The following is a 27,955-nucleotide window of genomic DNA, read 5'->3' as shown; positions in this document are numbered from 1 at the left end:
TGGCACAGGACGTCGTGGGAGCCTCTCGTTCAATTTTTTTCTGGTCTTCTATTTCTCAATATTTTCTAGCTGGTCCTTAAAATATCACTTAATATACCCACGCCGCCCTTCGAGAGCCACCGAACAGTGCGGCGACCTTCGAGAGTCGTGGTTGGGGACGGCGAACAGTGCGGCGACCTTCGAGGGTCGTGGTTGGGGGCGGCGAACAGTGCGGCGACCTTCGAGAGTCGTGGTTGGGGGCGGTGAACAGTCCGGCGACCTTCGAGAGTCGTGGTTGAGGACGGCGAACAGTGCGGCGACCTTCGAGGGTCGTGGTTGAGGACGGCGAATAGTGTGGCGACCTTCGAGGGTCGTGGTTGGGGACGGCGAACAGTGCGGCGACCTTCGAGGGTCGTGGTTGGGGACGGCGAACAGTGCGGCGACCTTCGAGGGTCGTGGTTGGGGACGGCGAACAGTGCGGCGACCTTCGAGGGTCGTGGTTGGGAGCGGCGACCTTCGAGAGTTGTTGTTAAAACCAATTAAGTATAGGCCCAAAGGGCTAGAATTGAATTTTTAGCCTTTCTCAGGCAAGAAAAGTGAAGCAAGCCTTATAATTTACGCGGTGTTTATTATCACTAAGGCGATCAGTGAATCACACGTCATTAGAGTTGATGGACCACCCACCCATCCAAATTGTGAAGAGATTGAAATTCTAGCCTTCGGGCTTATACCTCAATTGGTTAAACATACCTTTTTTTGTCCAATATTGGTAAACTTATTTTGCAGTGATTGAACTGACTCATCGTAGTCTACACTACGACATAATAATCATGAATATTGCCCTGATGTATTACAATCAAGTGAATACAGTCGCTCTCATATTGTTTTCTGACCAGTCACCAGAACCGTTGGAAAACCAACGGATCCGGCGAGACTCAAACTCACAACCATGCCATTATGCCATTCGCTGGCATTTGCTCTACCATTGAGCTACGGGTCCATGTGGAACTCGAGGACTCAATTGCGACTTACTAGAGCTGGAAGTGAATTCTTGTCTACTGACTGGTAAGAGACGGTGAATTGGGAGAAATCCATCTCCACATTGCTAGTGTGTTGGAATCCGGGGGGGGGGGTACTTAGGCAAAATGGGTGCCGGGTATGTGCGAGCCATAAGGGTACCTTTTCTCATTCCTCAAAAGTCTCTCAAAGGGGTACAAATTCAAAAGTTAGTCTCTGAAAGGGTCCCAAAATCACGAAAATAAAAAATTTCTCTCTCAAAGGGTCACGATTTCCAAAAATTTTGACCAAGATTTGGTGAAAATCAAACCAAAATTTGGAAAAAATGGACCAATATTTAGGAAAAAGTCTCTCAAAGTGTCCCAAAATCACCAAAACTTTGTCTCTCAAAGGGTCGATTTTCGATTTTCGGCTCGGACATACCCGTCACCTCGCAAACCTAGTGCCCCCCCCCCGGGTTGGAATCCACCAACTACTACACTAACGGAAGGTTTGGGCATGCGACCACAGATATTAATATGGATATTGCCCTTATGTATTACAATGAAGTGAATACAGTCGCTCTCATATTGTTTTCTGACAAGCAACCAGAACCGTTGGAAAACCAATGGATCCGGCGAGACTCGAATTCACAACCATGCCATTCGCGGGCATTTGCTCTACCATTGAGCTACGGGTCCATGTGGAACCCGAGATCAAAATGATGTTGTTTTCTGCCCACCACGCTGAAGCTCTAAAGGGATGGGTGAAAACATACAATCTGACGAATATGCAATCTCGAAATCGTAAGGACCGCGTTCCTCTAAAAGGACTGGGGATGACAACAAAGTTGCGTGATTGTATCTATGAATAGGGCGCCGTATCAGTTTTTTACTTTCTGGTGCACAACAAGATTCTTGTTGTTGTTTCCTCAGATGTACCTAGAATTTTCATGTGCCTTCAGAGGTTTACCGTGCACGTAAGAAAATTATGAACAGCTGTTATCGGGTTACACTAGGGGAACTAGCAGAAATGAGATCTATACTCGGGTTCAAATTAGTAGAGAAACAGATTTGTCCAAAAAGGAGCTTTGTACAGGTAGATGTACCTCAAAAACATGTGGTACCTCAAAAACCACATTTTCACTTAACGCCTTTTAGATTTTCATATGTATGTATCAGAAGTGTAACAATTACATTTCTGGTATGCTTAATAAATTCTCTCAAACTTAATGCAAACATATTCAATTTACTCAAACAAGTCACCTCAAATTAGCTAATTCTGCAACTTTTCACCTTCAATTTTTGCAAAAATCTGAACAAATTGCAGATTTTTGACCAAGTTCTTGAACATAAGTTTGCATCTGGTGGTTCAAAAGTATCTTCTGTATAAGGAGTATGAACCCAAGGAACAAAAATGTCTTTTAATTCCTTCATTCACTGACACTGCTAAAATACATCACCATAAAGAATGAAGAAATTGTGTTTTTATAAGTACATAATCGAAATTTTGAAAAATGCTTGAAAAAGCTAAAAATCTGGTTAGTGTAAAACGCAGGTCACAGGTCAGGGGTCACAGGGCACAGGTCACAGGTCAGTGTTGACAGATCAGCTTAAAGTACTGTAAAACACAAAGAAATGTTTGAAAAACAGTTGTTAATGTCAAGAATATAATTACAAAGGTATTTTATTCATTGATCTAGAACTATTTTAAAGCAAAAAAACTATCCACGTGCTTACCACGTGCTTTTGTGTTTTATGCTGTGTATAACACGGACCTGTAATACTTGTATTATATATTACACCTATATCACACATGTAATAAAAATTATCTTTTCAATGTTATATGCATGTTACGTATGTTAAATACAAAGAATACGTATTAAAAAACTTTTTTTTTTTTTTTATAGTAATATGGTATAGGTAACACGAACAAATAGTACAAAACTAAAGGTTCCTAACCTCCCGCAAACGGACCACCAGATCATACCGCCAGGAGGAAGGAACCCAAACCATAGTCATAGGAAAAACCTTAGTCCGGCAACACGGGCCGTCGCTCGAAAATGTTAGTATTTTTAGACGGCCGTACAGAGAGTGCATAAAATTTTCAAGATGGCTGCGAACAGTACTCTTGATGCCAGTGAGAGTGCAAAAGGTCACTGCAGAGGAAATCTTGCCGTTGGATAAGTTTAAAACCATCCTTGGAAACTGTCTTGCTATCCTATCCAAAGATGAATGTTATCCAACTGAAATCACATCAAGTTTCAATGTCAATCATCACGACGTATCACCTTATTATGAAACTCTTATGAAACTCACCTTATTATGAAACTCTCTCATTTAAATTGAAAGGTGATGCTGAAAAATTCTATCCATCATTCTTATCCACTGTTACAGAAGCAATGTTTCCTGGTCTTGATGGTTTTTGCAGCAATGTTTTGAGATATGAACTTGCAAATCATGTTTTGGCTTTCTTATCAAAAGCCAAACTTGTGAACAATACAATTGAGTTTGAGCTTACAGAGACCAATTTTACGGACAAAGATCTTCACATTATAAATAATTTGAGCGGTTGTGTTGTTGGAACATTTTACAGGCGAGTAAGATTCAAAATGGACCCATGTGACTACCAGAAGGACTGCTTAATTTTATTGGATGCATTTCGGTTCAAAGAAGGTGGTGCTCAAACTGATACCTGTGAGCAAAAATTGATTGACGTTAGAAAAATAAAATTTGCCAAAATTCAAAAAAATTTGGTTATTTGGAAAGAATACCTTCCAGTGAACATAAAATATTATTACGAAAAAGTCTGGAAATCCTTTTTAAGAAGTCTATGAGCAAAAATTGATATTTTTAAATTTTGCCTGTAATGTGCTTGGGCAAGCTCCAGAAGCTCCAACCTTCGACAGGCAAAAAATGAAATTGTCAATTTTGACCAATAGACTTTTTTTAACGAATTTTCAAACGTTTTCGTAATAATATTTTATGTTCACTGAAGGGTCTTCTTTTCAAAAAACCAAAAGTTTTCGAATTTTGGCAAATTTTTGTATGACGTCATCGTTTTATGACGTCATTTTGCCTTATTTCCTTTATATCTCCTAATATATTCATTTTCAGATATAGGTTGTGACCTTTTTCTTTATCAGTTTTTCATGCTCTTTCGAATGAAACAAAAATTTTTCAATTTTGACGACTTTTTATTTTGGTTGCCATAGTAACCAATGACGTCAGTTTCCATGGCAACGGGTGGTCACACCCGGCCCCACCTCTCAAATTTTGGTCTTCTACATTCAAGGAACAATATTCAATCATAAAATCCCTTTGCACAAGCTGCTGCACACGGGAAGACATAGTGGCCTCTACTATTATGCGGAATTTGATTTTGCAGTTTACAGCTCAAAGTTCAGAAGTTTCGCAGTTGAGGAAATCTTTTGTTCATAGTATGGCCTATTTTGCCCAAAAATACAAATTTTAGGGTAATTTATTGTAAATCCTGAAAATATTTGTGTTTCGCGGAATTAAATTTTGCGGATTTACTAAAAAACCACGAAATTATATTCCGCAAAAGTTTCTTCACTTAAGTTACATGAATCTATGGCCTAATCTTGTCAATCCCTGTCTAATTTTGTCACTATAGAATAATGAGTCTGCAAAATGATCAAAAATAAATTTCTTTAAAAATTTTGTGGAGCAATACACTTTTACAGTAAGAATTCTAAACTAATCTAGAATCTTGGTATGACAAAACTTTACAGGGGGTAACAAGATAAGACCAACCTATAGTATTATAGTTATTCATATTTGATCCAAGACATTCGACCTAGCTATAATACCCACGTAAAATAATAGTTTTTATTTTAAATTAATTCTGTTCAATGCAGAGATTTTTAATGCTAAGTCAAAATATAGTTTCAATGACTGAAAACTGTTCAAACAATTTGAATCAGTAAACTAAAAGTAGCACAGAACATCTTTGAGTAATTGTTCGAAATTTTTCTTGTGATTCAAAAATTTACTACCAGCTGCGAAGGGATCTAAATGATCACACTGAATAGACTTTGTTTGTAATTCATGTTTTAATTTTTTACGTAAAGTTTCAATTTCGATTTTCAATTCTGTGTTTTCAATACGATATCCTTGCATAGTCAGCTTTAGACGTGCTGAAGAGGTTGAACTTATTGGGGCTTGTAATTTAGCAGGTTCAGTAAGTCTTTCGGATTTGCGTTTAAGATACTGAGAATGAGAAGCTTCCTTCTTGATGCAGACAGCACACTTTTCGGTAGAATCCAAGATCAGACACTCTTTTGGTCGCAAAAAAGTTTTTGATTTGATAGGATCTGAGTTAGAATTAACGGTATAGATTTGTGAAACAGTATGTGAAAGAATAACGTCAGTTTGATAAGAAACTCCCTCGCAAATTAACATTTTCTCCAAAGCATTTACCAATACCGAGAGTGTTACATTTTTGAATGATGAACCAAAAGTCTCATGTAATTTATTATTCTTAGGAACCAACCAATTGTAAACAAGAATATTGAATGTCAAATCACTTTCAATAATTATTTGATATTTAGGAATGATGTATGTCATGTCACTTTTCTCCAAGTAGATTGTATTTTCTCTACTGTGTCTCATAATCCATTCGCCTGAAACTGATAGCTGCAGTTTTTCAAATCTAGTTCTAAATTCATCAAGTGATTTGTACTTGTCATTTTCCATTCCATTGTGCTGTTGCACCTCTTGGGTATACAGTTCTCGTTTTTCGATGCTAGCAGAATCTCTTGTGCTTGTGGTTTTACAAGTTGCAAAGGATTTTTGTGGTAGGTTAAGGGTGGGCAAGCTGCCAGGAATCAATGTGGTTCTAGAGGGGTTTCTATTCAGCTGATCCTCCGAATAATGAAGTTCACAAGTGTGTAGCCTTTTTTCATCGATTTGACGTTGAAGATCACTATCAACTTGCCTGTCACGAATTACAATGTTTATAACATCCTTTCTCCACTTTGTGTTATAATCGTCAGTTCCCGAAGGAATCTTGAAAATTGCAGCTCCTCCTTTTTTTCTGTGAGTAAAACAACCGAAAATTGAGCAGTTTGCACCAGGCATATTTCATTTATTAAAAAAGAGCAAGCTAAGAACATATCAGCATAATCTCCACAAGAGAAATCTCAGCGAAAATTTTTTTGCACTCACGGGAGGTTTGGGCACGATAAACAAACCAAGACGAACTTCCCGCGAAATTTGTGTTAAAAACGACCCGCGACGGCCCGTGTTGCCGGACTAAGGTTTTTCCTATGACTATGCCCAAACTAAGCTAACAATAAATTAATAAATAAACTAATAAATGGAAAAATAAAAACTAACTACAGAGGATAAATACTAACAGAAATGGTCAAAAAAAAAGAGCTAGGAGAGCAGTTAGAGTAAAAGACTAAAATAACGGTCCCCCAAAACGACTTGTATCACAGATAAATTTGATCGTTGTGCTCAATATATCATGATTTTGGACAAAGCTAAAATCGGGGTCGCCATAAAGAAGTATTCTACACAATGTTTTGGGATTAAATGGAAACAAGGTTATGTCAAGTTGAAGAAGGCTGTCGAACATCACAAGTCTGTCGTTAGAGTAATCAGAGCAATGCATCAGAAAATGTTGCGTTGTTTCTACTGAATTTTGTCGACAGTTGCAGAAGGGGTCAACTGTGTCTGCAAAATTATGTCTGAACTTATGCTCACGAAGATGACTGAAACCAACCCTTAATCGCTTAAGGAGAACCACGCCATTGTTGTCACTAGCTCTGAAAACTGAGTTAGCACTGGGTCTGAGGAATTGGAGAATAGCTTGCTTGAAAGACTTAATAGTGGGAAGATTTCGTATATGATCTCCGAGGTTATTCCATTCATTTATGCAAAATGGAAAGAAAGAAGCACGATAACGCTCGGTTCTACAGAAAGGTACCTCGAGTGGTGGTTTTATCTTTCGCCCTGCATTGCGCTCTTCCTCTTCTCTCTGGGGAGGAAGACCTCTCCTCTCTGGGGAGGAAGAATTTTCGTACGATAAGCAGGAGCAAAGCCTTTTATAATTTTATAAAAAAATACGAGTCTTCTAATTAATCGCCTGTCTACCAGGCTTTCAAAGCCTAACTCAAGCTAAATCTTTTCTCTGGATGTTCCTCTGAAGCATCCAGTAATTGCAAGACAAGCATCATATTGAACAGACTCGATTTTTTCAGAAACTGTAGAATAACTAGGACGATCATATACGATATCTCCATAATCTAGGTGTGGTCTAACATAGGTTTTGTATATAGTGACAAGAGAATCCCTGGGTAAAAATTTACGAAGTCTGCGAATAAGACCAATACCTTGATTAGCTTTTTTTATTTTTTCATCAAGGTGACGGTCAAAGGCCAGCTTTTGATCAAGTATGAGACGAAGATATTTTTGATGATCCTGAACTGCGATGGCTGCATTATTGAAAGTAATTTCTGGGGAGTCAGCTGGATTAAACCTCCGGGTAAAGTACACTTCAACTGCCTGTTTAGAAGGATCATGGTTGAAGGACATTTTCCATTGATGAGCCCACTCACTTATCTTCTGCATGTCACTGTTCAGTTCTTGAGAACAGCGAATGTGGTCTAGGATAAGCGAAAACAAGGATGAGTCATCAGCAAATATTTTGATCATGGAAATGATTCCTTCAGGGAGGTCATTAATGTAAATAAAAAAAAGAGGGGTCCTAGAATAGATCCCTGAGGTACACCGGCCAAAACTTCCGTCCATTCAGAAGCTTGACCATCAAGAACAACCCGCTGCCGTCTCTCGTGAAGAAAATTCTGGATTAATAGAAGAAGGGAGCCAGAAACACCATATGACTTAAGTTTGAAAATTAAACCATCATGCCAAACTCTGTCAAAAGCTTTGGAAATATCAAGGAACACTCCACGAGTATCTAGAGGTGGATCAACATTCAGTATGTTGTGTGTTATGGATAACAGCTGAGACACACAAGAGTCACACTTGCGGAAACCAGACTGGGAATTTGTGAAAAGATTGTTGTTTTCGAAATAGGTGTAGACGGAGTCAATGATGCATTTTTCAAAGATTTTTCCAAAAATAGACAGAAGAAACACCCAGACCTTTCGTTCATAAGATGGAGCGAATGGGATTTTAAAATTTAGCTTGCAAAAGGTTATCTGGTGATGGCACTTAGGGTGCAAGGATGGGAGGATACCAGTATCCAGAACCAAATGATCAGCTGATGAAAAAATTAGATTAATGCAAGAAGTTGAATTATCAAGGAGATGAGTAGGCCCATCAATTAATTGTTGCAGACCATGCTGGGTAGCTAAATTTTGAATTTCTCTACCTCCAGGATCGGTGACGTCACCGCTCCACCAGTCAGAACTCTTGACATTGAAATCACCAAGTAAGATTGTAGCAGTAGGAGAAAAATTCTGGATATTTATTATAGTCTCCTCCCATTTGCGAGAAAAAACATCGAATTCATCAGAAGTCTGACTGGGGGAACGGTAACAGACGCAAAGAAAGAACCGGTTCGCACCGGTTTTCATCTCAGCTACAAGACATTCGTCCAAAGTAGCGAGTTGTGGTTTCACATCGAGACCTAGATGATCTCGATAATATATACAAACACCACCTCTCTTATTATTAGAGGGATGGTCGCATCTTTTGATTAATAACCAGCCTAAGATCGTTATCTTTTATCTCAGAAAAGTTTCACCCGAGCAGACAATGTCGAATTTATGAATGTTCAGAAATGCAGAAAGTTGTTTAATCTTAATAAAATCTCCCATAGAATCTTCAACCCAAACGCTATTCAGATTCCAATGACAAATGCTTAGCGTGGTTTTCCTCTCCGGCCCAGGGTTAACCTCAATATCTCCGGACAAAAGAAGGCATAAGAATATGAGTGAAAAAGGGAAATTTAGTAAGATGAAAAAACTACAGGAGGGATTAAGCATACGATATTTTAAGCGTAATATATTGAAAAATCCGATGCATGCTCTGTATTGACTAAGACTTACCCCCATGAAAACATGAAAAACATTGATCTCACCCTTTGCTTTAAACAGCCCCCTAACAGGAAAATAGCTATATTACACAATCACTATGTCATATCTTATTTTATCTCATGCATGACCTTACCTTGGGTATGATAACGAGAATTGATGAAAATAACATCATCAATGGGATTATATTTTATACATGTTTCAATATTTTTATCCCCTGCTTCGTACTTTTGATAAAATGACGTCACTATTTTCATATCTCTAAAATAGCTCTCTTGGAGTATTAAATGTTTTCAAAACGTGTCAATATATATCCACTTGCAGCGTCAGCATCCTATTATGCATGAAAAGTATTTTGATGTTAATTGGTGGACAAAACCTCATACTTTGAGATAACGTCATTATTTACATAATTTAAGTGTCATTTTGTTGTCAATATTTGGGGTTTATGATTTGTCGTTTAAGTCTTCTAAATAACATATTTTGATATTATATTTCCATTACATATAATATCTTCAGGAACTTATGTTATGAGTTGTATGTTACGAGTGTGTTACAGTTTTCCGGTCTGTAATTTGTATGACCTGTGACCCGTGACCTATGACCTGTGTTTTACACTAACTACTAAATATCAGATCAGATCATCATTATACCATGACAATGAAATACTATTATCCGAATAGAAATCATCTCATAAAATACAATATGAACAAAAATATATGATAAGGGTTTTCAACAAAATATTTGCCACCGCAACGAGCGCAGCGAGTGAGGAGGCAGTTATTGTTTCAGGCGTAAGGAATATTGGACTGGAATCTCGAATTTTTGCGTTTTTTGTTTCGTTTTGTTTTGTTTTGTTTTGTTTTGTCGCGCAAGCACGTCCGCAGTTAACCCCTTCCGTAAATGTTCGGTACTGTTGTTTTTCTTTCCGGGACGACAGTATTTTTTATGGCAAGCGCCGCGGACATTTTACTCTGCTTTTTACCTAGGGTTTTTATCCGCTTGCATGAATTCTGTCCGATTCTTGATGTGCGTAAGTTTGATTACGTAATGATTTTCACCAAAAAGTAAAAATCTTACATCAAATCCAAATTTTTTTACCAAATATGGTTAAAAGATTAAATCATTACGTAATCAGACTTACGAACTGGTCAACATTCAGGAAAGGTGTACATATGCGGGGAAGAATCTGGAATCTGGAAGTTTCAGTTTCTTAAAGTTTTTCGACACAAGCTCTCTCTCTCCTGCAGTCAAAACGCATTTACTTTTGACTTTAGGAATAAACGAGATATATATCCCAGTGGGCACAGAAAGTCCGGAGGACGCCTATATGACGTCCGAATCACGTCCGCCCGTCCAAAGCCCGTCCCCGTCCAATCGCAACGTCCTTAAGACGTCTTTAATGGACTTGATTTTTTCAGGACGTCTAATAGGCGTCCGTAATACGCCCAAAAAAATGTCAGGGTCAAATTTCTGATTTGCTGTTTAGTATACGTGTACTATACAGGGGGTGTCAGGGTCAAATTTCGGATTTTCTGCTTAGTATTTGTGTACTAAAAAGCCAAAATCAAATCAAATTGTGATTTATTTTAGATTTTTGTCGAAAATTGTTTTAAATTCTCAATTGTTTTTGTCAATTTTCGAGAAAATTTTTTGAAAGTTTTTTTATGGGAAGAATAAAAAACTTGCCTCAAAGTTTCAAGTTTTTTGGCATAAAATTTTTATTTTATGAAGGAGTGTAGGGGTATATTTGGTAGTTTTTTGGATAGTATATTGTACTATGTAAGGGGGGAGTTGGGGGATATTTGGCAGTTTGCTTGATAGTATATTGTATTATACAGGGGGTGTCAGGGTGTATTTGGGAGTTTGCTGGATAGTACTGGATGGTATATTGTAAAATATAGGGGGTGTTTTTGGGAGTTTGCTGAATAGTATTTTGTACATTTTGTACTATAGGGGTGGGTGGGTGTTTAAAATCGAAATTTGCTACAAAGTACTGATAATGCCGCTGTTTTGTACATGGACCCCCCCCCCTGGACACAAAAATATTTTGTTCAAAAAGAGACCGGTGAATTGCAATAACTGTGACTTTTGATTGACAACAACCCACTTCTGTGGTGGAAGACGTACAAAATTGGAGAAAAGGCGTTATTATTTAATCAAAATAAGGGTCGTATTTTCGTGTGGTATTGTATATTATATGGGTTTTCTTTGAGAAACTTAAGTTTCATTCGTATCAGAATACCCTTACTTTACCTTTTAGGTTCGTACCCATAATCCTACTGGCCCTCTGGAAAATGCAAAAATAACTGATTGTTCAAAGCAAGGTATGCTATTCTTTGGTGTGTTTTAGGTACCAACAGTCAACTTTATTATTGACGAATAATACACCCCTCTTTCAGTGACCCGGTGAGAAATTCTTAACCACTTAGGAATGCAATGAAGGAGGTAATTGAGATAACATCAGATTAAAGTTTTTGGTTTCTTGACCCTCAATCCTGCTTTCTGTTTTTATTTTAGGACGAGATTGAGATATTTTAGGCTCTTTATCCAATTTTTACTCTTGAATTTCTTGCAATTCAATTTCAGCTTAGCACTGTTCTAAATTTTTGTGTAGCTTCATTACTATCTATTATAAAAAAGAGCTGTAGTTATTAAAGGTTTTGAGGGTTTTCTACTCTTTCCAAAATCAAAACTTTTCTTTCCTCATTTTGTTTTCCAGATTCGATCAACACTATTGCGTAAATCTAACTCGTCAGTCCAGCTGAACCAAAAGATCATAAACATGTTACAGGTAAACCTCATAGATACTAATATGATACAAATGCTTAGATTCATCATTCAGATCTGGGATCATAGTTTCTAAATACCCTCTTTATTAAGTACCGAGATTTTGGGTAAAACCTTTCAAGGGAGAAACCTGTACCCTCAGATTTATATCAATAAAGGTGAAAATGGAGCTTACATCATGATCTCAAAAACTTGCTTTGATAGACAATTATTTCAGCAATGGGGAAAAAATAATGGACTGAACCCGATAGGAATTACTATTCCCATGTTTTTTATGGCTAAGGATTTCAATTCTTTGTTTTTACGTCAGAAGATTCAGTGGGAGACGAGAAAATAAAAATAGAATAAAATTTTGCAGTGAGGATCGGTTTATTTGATTATTTTCAATGGGGACAAAAATTAGAGGATGATTTTCCACCGGGGCCAATTTTTCCAGTGGGGAGGGGTCCCAGTGGGTCTGTGTGAAGGTAAAATTAAGGAAGGACAAATTAACGACCTTTGTCCCATAGGTTAATTAGTTATTTTGGCACACTGCTATCCGGAAGGTTATAGTCAATAATTATCCTAAAAAAAAGACATTCCTTTGTTTGATTTTGTCATATTATTTGTAATTATTTTCCTAAATTATTATTTTCCTTTCAAGGTTGTGCATTAGAAGAAGGACTTTCAAACGTTGTGTCGCAGATTCGATTTTATAATGTCTGACTGAGTCGACTTGAAGGAAAAGAAGGAAACCAAATTTAAACACAAAGAAAAGCATGTCAAACTTTAATGGCACCAAGTATTTGAAGACGTCCGATGTATTCACAAGTAATAACCCGAGTAGAAGTTAAAGACTGTTATTAGACTTTTTCAAATTATATATATTTCATCAAGGCGTAAAATTTTGTACGTAGTGTTTTTCACCCTGTTCAGATACATGTTTTAGTTGTTTGCTTCAAGAAGATAATAGTTTCGACAAAATTCAAATCTTTCTGTTTATTTTTCTGATACCTTTGTGTTATTTTGACGAGAAACTAACTGAATTTCGTGATATTTGTCAACTGGAATAATTCAATTAAACGAAATTAAAATTCTTTTGAAAATAAACATAAATACTATCTCAACAAAACTCTGACCCAGTGGGCACAGAATGTCCGGATGTTTATAAAAACCAATAAAATTATAACAAGAAATAAATATTTTGATCATGCAAATGTCACAATCAAGAAGCTTAAAGAAGAGAATACGACTCCATAGAGACGACTAAATAAGGTCATCCCGCACGTTTTAATCACGTCCAAAGGACGTCCAAATACAAAAATTAAATCCATCTGGACGTCTAAATCACGTCTGAAAAACGTCCTAAGGACGTCCAAGTACAAACATTGTGTCCATCCGACGTCTGATAAACGTCTTCAGGACGTCCATTTACAAAAGTTAAGTCCATATTACGTCCTTTTCGCGTCCCTTTGGACGTCCGTATTGGACCAACATCGGACGGACGGGATCCGTTTCAATTTTCACGTCCTTAGGACGTCCTAAAGTCGTCCCCATTTGACGTCCTTTCGTCCGAAATGGACCTTGTATGGACGTCCTCTGGACGTCCTGTGCCCACTGGGATATACATACTAATCAGTGAATTTGCTGACAGTCAAATTACAATCTGTCTCCTGTCTTAGACATTCAGACTGATTCATTTTTCGACCAAAACAGTTTGTCCCGGACGTTCAAACTGCCACATTTCTGAGGAGGAAACTCAGGACTGGGATAAACACTGTCAAACCCAGTTTGAGTAGCACCCTCAAGCTGATTGAAAGTAATATTAAAGTAAAGGAAAAACAGTAAACTGAATTTTTTATGCATATTTTATAAAACAAGGTCTTGTAGTGATAAAAAGGGAAATAAAAGGCTTCTGTCAAAAGGGGAATTCTGCGAAGATTTGAACTATTTGTACTATTAAAAATTGCGATTTGAATTGAAAACGTTTTACTGCGGTCATGGAACAGGAAGATTTATTAATTGATTTAGATACAGCATTGAGTGTTGCGCATTTTCAAAATTCATGTAGAACGACTGGGGGTCGTACATATTCTTGCGCTGTTGATTGTTTTCTTGAAATAAGTTATCGCCTATTTCTTCCTGAAATTAAAATGAAACTCTCATTTGACGAATTAAGTGAATTCTTTTATTTGCTTACTATAAGTGGTTCAATGGAAATTCCTATTGAAAATGATATCATTGATGTCAAGAGTAATGCGTTTAGACTGCTGGATGAAATACGAGAACCAATTTGGTCGAAAATTATTAAAAATTGTGGTACGTATGCTAACAGAAATAGTGATGCACAGTTTACAGAGCTTTTTTCAGATAACCTTTTCATGATATTATCAGAAGGAGAGAAAAGATTGTTTGAAACAAGATTTGATGTTCGAGGAACTTGCCCTGTTTGTGATAACGAGAGACAAAGTAAGACAGGTATCATTGTTGCTCTTCTTACAGACTTTTTATATCCAGAGATTACTATGGACCCAAACAACTGGCCAGATTGTGTGAATAGAGCTCTTGATCCAAGTACAGAAGTTTATTGTAATATTTGTTCTGTCAATATTCCTGCCCAGCATCAATCTGTTAACCTCCCATGTTATTTGTTGATAGAATTTAGTTCTACAATTCACAACAGTTGTAGATTCTTGGATCAGATTATAGTTAAAGGGAATACCTATAAATTAAAAGCTGTTGTTCGAAATCTAGGTTTCCACTTTGCATGTGGCTTATTTATTGAAAAAAAATGGGTGTACATTGATGATTTAAAGCCTGACAAAATATTTTACCAAAATATTAATGCAATGTTTTCAGAAAATGAAGGTGGATGGTTTTTTCGTTGTTACTAAAAGAGGTAACGAGTGGTAACGAGTGGTAACGATGTGGTAACGAGTGGTAACGATGTGGTAACGAGGTGGTAACGAGGTGGTAACGAGGTAACGAGTGGTAACCAGTTGAAAACGGTGGCCCTAAGTCTCCAAATTTGAATTTCTCGATTCTGGTGTTTTTGCAACAGATGCTGATGGCTCTTGAGGTTCTGCAGCAGGACCTGGCAGATCTGGTGAATGTGCAGTAGGAATTGGAGATTTGGGGGAATGTTATGGTGGAGTTGATGGATCTGGTGAATGTGATGGTAAAGTTGGTTGTTTGGGTGAATGAAATGGTGGAATTGATGGTTCTCGTGAATGTGAATCAAAGATTGATGGTTCTGGAGGTTCTGCATCAGGAGTTGGTGATTCTGGTGAATGTGCATCAGGAGTTGGTGGTTCAGGTGAATGTTATGGTGGAGCTGATGATTCTGGTTAATATAATGCTGGTGTTGATGGATCTGATGAATCCAATCGTGGAGTTGGTGATTTTGGTGAATATGCATCAGGAGTTGATGCTTCTGGTTTATGTACAGCAGGAGTTAGTGGTTCTGGTGAATGTACAGCAGGAGTTGATGCTTCTGGTGAATGTGCAGCAGGAGTTGCTGATTCTGGTGAATGTGCAGCAGGAGTTGTTGATTCTGGCGAATGTGCAGCGGGAGTTGGTGGTTCTGGTGAATGTTATGGTGGAGCTGATGATTCTGGTGAATATAATGCTGGTGTTGATGGATCTGATGAATCCAATCGTGGAGTTGGTGATTTTGGTGAATATGCATCAGGAGTTGATGCTTCTGGTTAATGTACAGCAGGAGTTAGTGGTTCTGGTGAATGTGCAGCAGGAGTTGGTGGTTCTGGTGAATGTGCAGCAGGAGTTGGTGGTTCTGGTGAATGTGCAGCAGGAGTTGTTGATTCTGGTGAATGTGCAGCAGGATTTGGTGGTTCTGGTGAATATGCATCAGGAGTTGGTGGTTTTGGTGAATGTGCAGCAGGAGTTGGTGGTTCTGGTGAATGTGCAGCAGGAGTTGGTGATTCTTGTGAATGTGCAGCAGGAGTTGTTGATTCTGGCGAATGTGCAGCGGGAGTTGGTAATTCTGGTGAAAGCAATGGTGGAGTTGGTGGTTCTAGTGAATGTACAGCAGGAGTTGGTGATTCTGGTGAATGTACAGCAGGAGTTGGTGATTCTGGTGAATGTGCAGCAGGAGTTGTTGATTCTGGTGAATGTGCAGCAGGATTTGGTGGTTCTGGTGAATATGCATCAGGAGTTGGTGGTTTTGGTGAATGTGCAGCAGGAGTTGGTGGTTCTGGTGAATGTGCAGCAGGAGTTGTTGATTATGGTGAATGTGCAGCAGGAGTTGTTGATTCTGGCGAATGTGCAGCGGGAGTTGGTAATTCTGGTGAAAGCAATGATAGAGTTGGTGGTTCTAGTGAATGTACAGCAGGATATGGTGGTTCTGGTGAATGTGCAGCAGGAGTTGGTGGTTCTGGTGAATGCGCAGCAGGAGTTGTTGATTCTGGTGAATATGCATCAGGAGTTGGTGGTTTTGGTGAATGTGCAGCAGGAGTTGGTGGTTCTGGTGAATGTGCAGCAGGATTGTTGATTCTGGTGAATGTACAGCAGGAGTTGATGCTTCTGGTGAATGTGCATCAGGAGTTGGTTGTTCTGGTGAATGTGCAGCAGGAGTTGGTGGTTCTGGTGAATTTGCAGCAGGAGTTGTTGATTCTGGTGAATGTGCAGCAGGAATTGTTGATTCTGGCGAATGTGCAGCGGGAGTTGGTGATTCTGGTGAATGTGATGGTAAAGTTGGTTGTTTTGGTGAATACAATGGTGGAGTTGATGGTTTTGGTGAATGTGCATCAGGAGTTGATGCTTGTGGTGAATGCGATTGTAGAGTTGGTTGTTTTGGTGAATTCAATGGTGTAGTTGATGGTTCTGGTGAATGTAATGGTAAAGTTGGTTGATTTGGTGAATGCAATGGTGGAGTTGATGGTTTTGGTGAATTTGCATCAGGCTTTGATGCTTCTGGTGGATGTGATTTTGGTGCATGCACTGGTGGAGTTGATGGTTTTGGTGAATGCAATGGTGGAGTTGATAGTTTTGGTGAATATGTAGCAGGAGTTGTTAATTCTGGTGAAGATCCATCAGGAAATGATGGTTCTGGTGAATATGATAGTGGAGTTAATGGATCTGGTGAATTTGATGGTGGCATTGATGGTTCTGGTGAATTTGATGGTGGCATTGATGGTTCTGGTTAATGTGCTGCAGGATTTGATGGTTCTGGTGAATTTGATGGTTAAGTTGATGGTTCTGGTGAATTTGATAGAGGCATTGATGATTGTGGTGAATGTGCTGTAGGAGTTGATAGTTTTGGTGAATTTGCAGCAGGAGTTAATATACTGATAAATTGTTATTGAGATGTTATTCATGGATGTAATAACAACACGTTCATTAACTAGCAAAAAATTTCGGATTCACCGTAACTGTATTTTCATTACATCCATGAATGACAACCCAATAAAAATTTATCAAAATATTAACTTCTGCTGCAAATTCAGCAGAATTATCAACTCCTGCAGCACATTAACCAGAACAATCAACTCCTGATGACCATTCACCAGAACAGCCAACTCCTGCTGCACATTCACCAAAACCACCAACTCCTGATGCATATTCACCAGAACCACCAATTCCTGCTGCACATTCACCAGAATCAACAACTCCTGTTGCACATTCACCAGAACCACCAACTCCTGCTGCACATTCACCAAAACCACCAACTCCTGATGCATATTCACCAGAACCACCAAATCCTGCTGCACATTCACCAGAATCAACAACTCCTGCTGCACATTCACCAGAATTACCAACTCCCGCTGCACATTCGCCAGAATCAACAACTCCTACTGCACATTCACCAGAATCAACAATCCTGCTGCATATTCACCAGAACCACCAACTCCTGCTGCACATTCACCAAAACCACCAATTCCTGATGCATATTCACCAGAACCACCAAATCCAGCTGCACATTCACAAGAATCAACAACTCCTGCTGCACATTCACCAGAATCACCAACTCCTGCTGTACAGTCACTAGAACCATCAACTCCACCATTGCGTTCACAAGAACCACCAACTCCACCATTGCTTTCACCAGAATTACCAACTCCCGCTGCACATTCGCCAAAATTTCAGATTCACCATAACTGTATTTTCATTACATCCATGAATGACAACTCAATAAAAATTTATCAAAATATTAACTTCTGCTGCAAATTCAGCAGAATTATCAACTCCTACAACCATTCATCACAACCTTCAATGCCACCATCAAATTAACCAGAACCATCAAATCCTGCAGCACATTAACCAGAACAATCAACTCCTGATGACCATTCACCAGAACAGCCAACTCCTACTGCACATTCACCAGAATCACCAACTCCTGCTGCACATTCACTAGAATCACCAACTCCTGATGCATATTCACCAGAATTACCAACTCCCGCTGCACATTCACTAGAACCACCAACTCCACCATTGCATTCACCAGAACCACCAACTCCTGCTGTACATTCACTAGAACTACCAACTCCACCATTTCTTTCACCAGAATTACCAACTCCCGCTGCACATTCGCCAGAATCAACAACTCCTACTGCACATTCACCAGAATCAACAATCCTGCTGCATATTCACCAGAACCACCAACTCCTGCTGTACATTCACTAGAACCACCAACTCCACCATTGCGTTCACAAGAACCACCAACTCCACCATTGCTTTCACCAGAATTACCAACTCCCGCTGCACATTCGCCAGAATCAACAACTCCTGCTGCACATTCACCAGAATCAACAAATCCTGCTGCACATCCACCAGAACCACCAACTCCTGCTGTACATTCACCAAAACCACCAACTCCTGATGTATATTCACCAAAACCACCAAATCCTCCTGCACATTCACCAGAACCACCAAATCCTGCTGCACATTCACCAGAATCAACAACTCCTGCTGCACATTCACCAGAATTACCAACTCCTGCTGCACAATCACCAGAACCACCAACTCCTGATGCACATTCACCAGAACCACCAACTCCACCATTGCATTCACCAGAACCACCAACTCCTGCTGTACATTCACTAGAACTACCAACTCCACCATTTCTTTCACCAGAATTACCAACTCCCGCTGCACATTCGCCAGAATCAACAACTCCTACTGCACATTCACCAGAATCAACAATCCTGCTGCATATTCACCAGAACCACCAACTCCTGCTGCACATTCACCAAAACCACCAATTCCTGATGCATATTCACCAGAACCACCAAATCCAGCTTCACATTCACCAGAATCAACAACTCCTGCTGCACATTCACCAGAACCACCAACTCCTGCTGCACATTCACCAATACCACCAACTCCTGATGCATATTCATCAGAACCACCAAATCCTGCTGCACATTCACCAGAATCAACAACTCCTGCTGCACATTCACCAGAACCACCAACTTCTGCTGCACATTCACCAGAATCACCAACTCCTGCTGTACATTCACCAGAATCACCAACTCCTGCTGTACATTCACTAGAACCACCAACTCCACCATTGCGTTCACCAGAACCACCAACTCCTGCTGCACATTCACCAGAATCACCAACTCCTGCTGTACATTCACTAGAACCACCAACTCCACCATTGCTTTCATCAGAATTACCGACTCCCGCTACACATTCGCCAGAATCAACAACTCCTGCTCCACATTCACCAGAATCAACAAATTCTGCTGCACATTCACCAGAACCACCAACTCCTGCTCCACATTCACCAAAACCACCAACTCCTGATGCATATTCATCAGAACCACCAACTCTTGCTGCACATTCACCAGAACCACCAACTCCTGCTGCACATTCACCAGAACCACCAACTCCACGATTGGATTCATCAGATCCATCAACACCAGCATTATATTCACCAGAATCATCAACTCCACCATAACATTCCCCCATATCTCCAATTCCTACTGCACATTCACCAGATCTGCCAGGTCCTGCTGCAGAACCTCAAGAGCCATCAGCATCTGTTGCAAAAACACCAGAATCGAGAAATTCAAATTTGGAGACTTAGGGCCACCGTTTTCAACTGGTTACCACTCGTTACCTCGTTACCACATCGTTACCACTCGTTACCACCTCGTTACCACATCGTTACCACTCGTTACCACATCGTTACCACTCGTTACCACATCGTTACCACTCGTTACCACTCGTTACCACTCGTTACCTCTTTTAGTAACAACGTGGTTTTTTGCTTTTTATAGAAAAACTGTTGAGGAGATAGATTTTGTGGTGCATGATGCAACTGCTAATGTTGTTGATAATTCTAATCCACAAGAAACTGTCAATAAGGAAAATATTGAAACAGACAAAATTAAAAAAGAATACCCAAACCGAAAGAGAAAATTTGTCAATTATGAAGGTCTTTGTGATAGCAGTAATAAAAAAGGAAAATTTGATGATTTGTTTAAAGCGATTGCCAAAAAAGTTGTTCGCAAAAATAGTAAGGTAAAATATGACCCTTTGAAACGTAAATTACGACGTCAAAAGTTTTATGACCCTGAAAAAGAAAAGGCAAAATATGAACCCATAAAACGAAAAGAACAGTATCAAAAATCTTACAACCCTGAAAAACAAAAGGCAAAATATGAACCCACAAAACGAAAAGAACAGTATCAAAAATCTTACGACCCTGAAAAACAAAAGGCAAAATATGAACCCACTAAACGAAAAGAACAGTATCAAAAATCTTACGACCCTGAAAAACAAAAGGCAAAATATGAACCCACAAAACGAAAAGAACAGTATCAAAAATCTTACGACCCTGAAAAACAAAAGGCAAAATATGAACCCACTAAACGAAAAGAACAGTATCAAAAATCTTACGACCCTGAAAAAAAAAGGAAAAATATGAACCCACAAAACGAAAAGAACAGTATCAAAGATCTTACAACCCTGAAAAACAAAAGGCAAAATATGATTCTACAAAGCAAAAAGAAAGCTACGATCCAAAGCAACGGAAAGAAAAATATGATTCAAAGCAGCGAAAAGAAAGATATTTATCCGAAAAACAAAAGAAAAAATCAAAATCTCAAGAAACAGACACTGACATTAATATGAGTAAAAACATGAAAGATTTTCAGAAATCCATGAAATTCTCAATTGCTCAATGTGAAACATGTTTTGAATCGTGGCCGATAAAAAGTACCTCAAAAGGAAACTCAGTTGATGATTATATTTGTGCGCGTTGCAAAAGAGACAAAGGAACTCCAAAAAAGTTCAGTGCTGAGAATAATATGAAACCAAGTCCAGTGCCAGAAGCACTCAAAGGTCTTACACAAATTGAAGAAATGCTTATTGCTAGAGCTTTTCGTGTAATGCAAGTGTACACCCGACCAAGAGGAGGTCAGAGAGCTTATAAAGCTCACGTTTTGAATTTGCCTCACAATGTACAAAAAATTGCAGATGTTCTGCCAAGAGAGCCTAGTGACATTCCTATAATGATTTTTAAAATAAATGGGAAAAATAATACCTCAAAAGAACTTGTCGTTAGACGTGAAAAGGTTTTACAGGCATTATTATGGCTGACAGGAAAAAATGAACAAGGATACTGATAGAAAATTGACCATCTGATCTGATCACTCAACAGGACCAGACTGTCTTAACTAATCAAACTTAATCAAACAACATGAGAATTCAATTTAGTTAGATTAAGTTTAATTACTTAGATTAGGTTTTATTAAGATATGGGATATATATTGATTTTGAAAATTGATTGACATTGTCAATTTTGTTCCGTATTTTACCAAAGAGTCTGTAAATCATGAAAGTTTATAAAACTTGATGTTTAGGGCATACAGTTTTAGCTGTGTTTGAAAATGTTATCTTTGGTTGCTAAGCTCGTTTAAACGTAAATTATATGGTCTGAATCTGAATGAAAGTTTGACCCTTCCTTGTATACTGATTTTGTTTAGAAACTTTGAACATGTTTTAAGAGAAATATTTAAGTTTGTGTAGACTCTCATCTAGTTTATCACACATCCACTAAAATATTTCCTTCTATTATATCCCATACTATCATCCTAGAGTATAGACTGCTTTTCAATTGACAAAGTTTTTTGACCAGTTTTTACAAATTATTTAGGACGGTACCGGTACTCACACTCAATAGACATGAAACACCTACGATAAATATGACGAAACTGTACACATGACAGACCCTCACAGATATACGAAATAGTCAACTGAACAGCTAAGTTATTTTATATTACTTATATATAATATTATTTTGTGTCAAAGTTTAATTCATTATTCTTTCTGATTATGGGTACATATATTTATTTCTTGAGACTCTATTTCTCACAGATTTCATGGGAAGTATCTTTAAATGTGCTGTAATGTTTTTTTAATTCTAATTCATAGTTTGACACCATACATCCTGTGCCCAAGTTCAGGAGTTGCCATAAAGCCATTATGGTAATAACAGGGAGGGCACATTGCTATACATTGTAATTCATAATTTGAGGTTTTCACTGAATATGCTTGTACTGTAAAGGTTAACAAACGTTATGCTGATGGATTTTCTTTTTATCATGTTATTCAATTTGACGGAATAATATCATTCTTTTGACAGGACGACTGGTGATTGCAATTGTCTTTATAATGCTGTATCGCTGAGTGTCCATGGAAACGAAACCCTGCACTTGGTATTAAGGCTATTAACATCTATCGAACTTTTTTACCAATTAGAAACATTATGCTGATTTGTTTACTAATGTGCACACAGAGATGACGTCACTCTTCCCAAATCACAAGCAATGATTAAAATGCTGTCTAATTATTCATCCACTGATATTATTTTCTCTGACCTTTTCGAGGTGTTCGCAGAAGAGGTTATGGCAAACACAGCATCCGGCAGATTTTCGTGCATGGCAGATATCTTTGCTCTTTCAACTGTTGTGAAATGTTCGATCCATTCAGTTTACAGCCCCTACACCAATAAGTTGTTCCCACTTTACACCAGGACTGTAAATCCATCTAAAGGTGACAGTGATCATGATATAAATTTACTTTGATCGTCCACTCGTAATGAAGAGTACTTATCTCCAAATCATTTCGTTTGGTGTGTTGATACTAAGTCTATAAATATATTGACTTCGATGTGTTCAATATCAGACTTGGCAAAATCTATCGATATCGAAACCAAGGAGAATTTAAAACGTAAAAAAACAGACTACCCTTCAGTTTTCTGGCAACTTCTTCTCCTCCAGGAGCAAGTTTTACGTCTTCCACAGCATCTGCTCGTCTCAAACAATCCAAAATACCGATAATTTCAAAGTCAAAGCCAACATCGACCGTTTCGTCGTCCGTTTCAACGTCAACCGTTCCGTCGTCCACTTCAACATCGACCGTTCCGTCGTCCACCTCAACATCGACCCCTGCGTCGTCCACTTCAAATTGGACCGTACCGTCGTCCTTTTCAACATCGACCATTCCGTCGTCCACTTCAACGTCGACTGTTAAGCTTTCAAAGTTTAAAATTCTAATTTCCAAGCGCAATTCAACAGAAAGCTCAAAACCATTGCTCCTTATCCCTAGAGGTCAAGCTGTTACCAATGAAATCGATTGTCACCCCAACGACATTGGCTTGATTCTTAAGAGAATTGATACTATCAGTGACCATGAAATAATCATACTTCTCGACGCTATCTGGGAACCTCCCCCTAATTTTGAATTTCCTCAACATACAGATTGTGGTAGACGTTTTCGCTTCAGTCGTGCTTTCATCACTCCCGACTGGCCAAAGTTCGTCAAATGGTTGGCCTGTTCCCAGTATTACGATGGTCTCTTTTGTGTCCCGTGTGTTTTGTTTGGATGAAGTGACCCGACAACTCCACTACGAAAGCTTTTCCTTGAACCGTTCACACGATGGAATAGAATGGGTCCAAGTTCGGTAACCATCAACAGAAAAATCCAATACACAGGGCTGCTCATGATGTCATGTGCAATTTGGTTAAACAATCATCAAACGAATCGAAGCCGATTACAATGTTGTTAGACAAAGCTAAAACTAACCTTACGGAGTCCGACAGACAAAAATTGATACCCATCATGAAAACAGTGATATGGAGATGATATGAAACACATGAGACATCTCCAAGAAGATTGCTTATGATAGTGATCCTGAGACGAATACGACGACCAAAGACAACAAAAGACAAGTTTGCAAGAACCAGAATGTTAGAAATTTTCAAGCACTCTTACAATTCCGAATAGACAGTTGGGATGCTGTGCTAACTGAACATTTCAAAACATGTGCCAAAAATGCATCGTATCGCTCCAAAACAATACAGAATGAAATTATTTCCTCTATCGGTACATTTGTACGCCAAAAGCTTGGCGAGGAAATAAGGAAGTCACCTTTCTTCGCTATAATGACAGACGAGGCTACCGATACCAGGTTCATCGATGCAGTAAGTGAAATAAGGGAGGAATTTGTTGGAATCGTCAAATGTAAATCCACAACCGCAGAAAGCCTCACTGAAAACATCCTGACCAAAATTAGAGCTTTAGGACTTGATCTAACCAAGTTACGCTGTCAAGCATATGATGGAGCCGGAAATATGGCGGGTGCTAAGTCTGGTGTGAGTACTAGGATCAAAAATCTCTATCCATTGGCTCTCTACTTCCATTGCGCCTCTCATGACGATTCGAAAATGCAGCGAAATTTTCCGATTTTCAGCCAAGAAGACAGAACTCTTAAAGCAGCAGATCATTATCGATACACCTGAAGATAAAAGGAAGGTTTTGTTGGATGTTTGTAAAACGAGATGGCTACAACGGATCGATGGTTTGGAACATGTTCAAGAGATGATGGAGACAATTTTAAACACCCTCGACAAAATAGCGACTAACCATGATAATTCTTACAAAAATGATGCAAGAGATGACGCCAATGGTGTTTATTGGACTTTTTTATCGTTCCAGTTTATCGTGTCGTTGATTGTTGTTCGTTTCGTAATGTCGTACACGTTGCCTCTTACAAGAGAACTTCAGAAAAAGAAACTAGACGTATTAAAAGTTTACGAAGCTGTCGATAATGTGATTTCTACTCTGAAAGAGAAGAGATAACGTCGATATTTATCACGACCAATGGTACCAAGAGGCGGTGGAATTTGCGAGGAAACACGGGACAGAACCATCGCTCAAACAAACCGCAGGCCAGATGGTCTACAGGGCCAATTACAAAACGAATAGCCCTTCGGAGTATTACAAGTTAGCCTTAACCATCCCACTCCTAGATAGAGTGAAGGCCGAAATTTTCGAACGCTTTAGTAAAGCTCACCGAATTTTTTACAATGGTCACTACATATGACCCAACTACGTTGTCAAAGCGAACGTGTGGAAGGTGAATATTCGTGAGTTTGCTGTTGGGTATAAAAGTGACCTCCCGTGTTTATCGAACCTTGATGCGGAGCTTGATGGATGGTCTATTGGAAAAAGAAAAACATTGATGTTAACGGTAAGATATCTGATACGGTTGAAGATACGCTGAGAGCTGTTGATCCTATAAAGCATTGATATCCTAACATTTACAGAATTCTATGTCTTATTGCCACAGTTCCACCCACGTCTAATTCTTGCGAGAATTCCATTTCAAATTTGAGACTCTTAAAAACTTATTTAAGATCGACGATGCGGCAAGATAGGTTAGACTCGTTGTCACTCGCATTCATCAATCGTGACATTAAACTTGAACCTAAATCAATTTTAGACATTTTCGCTATCCAACACCCTCGTCGACTTCAATTTTTTGATATTTTTTCGGTTAAAACTATTTAAACTATACATAAGGTCTCCAAGCAGGCTTGTACGAGAGATTAAAATGGATAATGGTTTCCCTAAAGCTGAGAAAAGAAAGTCTTATAAACACGTAATGTGTGATTCTCGGGTTCCATTTGATTTTTTTGTTTAATTGCTGTTGAGTGGAGACCCTATCTATGTTATATATGATTTATTTTATGATCGTAACCAATAAGTTGGTTACCCCTGTAAGAGTAGGTGTATAGAGACTGTTGAAATTAAATATATTCAAAATGAGGCATTTTGGGTCCGATTACGTCATCAAAAACTGAAAATTACAATATTTCGAGTTTGAGAAGGATTCAAGCAATGGATGACCCCTCATTGGATTGGAAATCATCAAGAGAATCTTTTGGGTAAATAATTAATTAATTTCAGTGAAGTGAACAATTTGTCACCTTTTAATGACGTCATTTAGGGCCCAAATGACGTCACAAAACATTAAATATGCGGTTTCTCGAGCTACGATCAGTGATAACTGGTAATATTTCGTTCTTTGGGCTTACAATTCAAGCTTATTACCACCCCCCCCGCCATCCAAGGGCTTCATCGTGCGTAAGCAACAATCTACTCGACGGGTGCGACGCCGAGTGACGGCTAGTTCCTTTTCTAATTTACGAAGAGTTTTTATTTTCGAAACTTTTTATATTCTCAGCTCAAGAATTTTACTTTTAAAATGATATCGAAAAATAACGAAAAGGTGATTATTGTAGTCAATTTATTTAGATATTAAAAACTGGGGGAGGACTCTTGTTAGATGACTGATCTTTGGGATGGGATGGTCTGTATTGTATGGGGACGTCAGGGATGGGAGGGATCTGGGGTGCATGAACTGTTGACGATGGGGACGTCGCAGGAATGCTCGGTGCAGGTTCCTGTACCTTGGGAGGTGGAGATTCATGTCTAGTGAAAGCGGGTATTGGCTGACCGACGAATGATTGCTTGCTGACAATTTCTGTTGAAGCAGGTTGGAATCGAAGAAGATGTTGACGGTTACGACGTGTGACGCGACCAGTTCCGTCGACTTTTAGACTTCGGCCATGGCCTTCCATAACGGTACCAGAACGCTCCCAGAGTTTTGGATGGGGACCGGTTTGATTCTGTATGTAGCATCAATCAACGAAACGAAGAGGAGGTAGTGGTCGTGTGTGGTTGTTGCGTTCTTCGGCTGATCGGTGGAAACGTTGTCGAAGGGCCTCCTACTTTTTCTTCCAAGCAGTACGTCAAACTGGGCTGATGTTGTCATTGTTGAACTTCTCCAGTAGGTTAACAAAAGCAAATGCATCACGGATTTGTCGACCGAATACGATTTCAGCTGGTGAGACGTTGCAGTCAGGATCTGGGGTGTTTCTGAGATGCATCATTGCACGGAGGAAGCGATCATTGTCGAGCATTCGTAATGGAGATGTGTTTGATCGAAGGAGACGTTTGGTTTTCTTCACAGCAACTTCAGCTCGACCATTCGACTGCGGGTTATAAGCAGATGATAGGCGATGACGAACTCCCCATTTGGCAAGGAAATTCTCTGTAGCTTTACTGACGAATTCTGGACCTCCATCACTAGAAATTTCTTCGGGAACACCAAATCTGGCGAAACAATTTCGAAAGCAGCAGATGAGCCCCTCTGATCCTGCTTGTGGCGATCCTTTAGGTGAGCGAAAGACATCCGACCAACCAGACAATCGATCCCCGATGACGAGGTAATGCTGACCGACACATTCTTTTTTTATTTTTTTTAGGTAACACGAACAAATAGTACAAAACTAAAGGTTCCTAGCCTCCCGCAAAAGGACCACCAGATCATACCGCCAGGAGGTAGGAAGCCAAACTAAGCTAACAATAAACTATTAAATGAACTAATAAATGGGAAAAAAACTAACTACAGAGGATAAATACTAACAGAAATGAAAAACGAAAACTAAAAGAGCTAGGAGAACAGTTGGAGTAAAAGACTAATTTAACGGTCCCCCAAAACGGCTTGTATCACAGATAAATTTGATCGTTATACTCAATATATCATGATTTTGGATAATGCTAAAATCGGGGTCGCCATAAAGAAGTATTCTACACAATGTTTTGGGATTAAATGGAAACAAGGTTATGTCAAGTTGAAGAAGGTTGTCGAACATAACAAGTCTGTTATTGGAGTAATCAAAGCAACGCATCAGGAAATGTTGTATCGTTTCAACAGAATTACTTCGACAGTTGCAGAACGGGTCGATTGTGTCTGCAAAGTTATGTCTAAATTTGTGGTCCCGAAGCTGAATGAAACCAACCCTTAATCGGTTAAGTAGAACCACGACATTGTTGTCACTAACCCTGAAAACTGAGTCATGCAAG

At 39.0% G+C, this 27,955-nt stretch overlaps 1 long non-coding RNA gene and 1 pseudogene across 1 annotated transcript in view; both read left to right on the top strand.

Moving 5' to 3' along the window:
* Positions 1–27,955, top strand: part of LOC136824902 (uncharacterized) — a 366,918-nt gene that overhangs the window by 18,991 nt on the left and 319,972 nt on the right. The gene's annotated exons all lie outside the window — the stretch shown is intronic.
* On the top strand, positions 23,691–25,389 carry LOC136824931 (52 kDa repressor of the inhibitor of the protein kinase-like; annotated as a pseudogene).

The sequence above is a fragment of the Clytia hemisphaerica genome, unplaced genomic scaffold, assembly GCF_902728285.1.
Source record: "Clytia hemisphaerica strain Z4C2 unplaced genomic scaffold, Clytia hemisphaerica genome assembly, whole genome shotgun sequence".
Taxonomy (NCBI): Eukaryota; Metazoa; Cnidaria; class Hydrozoa; order Leptothecata; family Clytiidae; genus Clytia; species Clytia hemisphaerica.
This window is presented reverse-complemented; position numbering and strand designations above follow the sequence as displayed.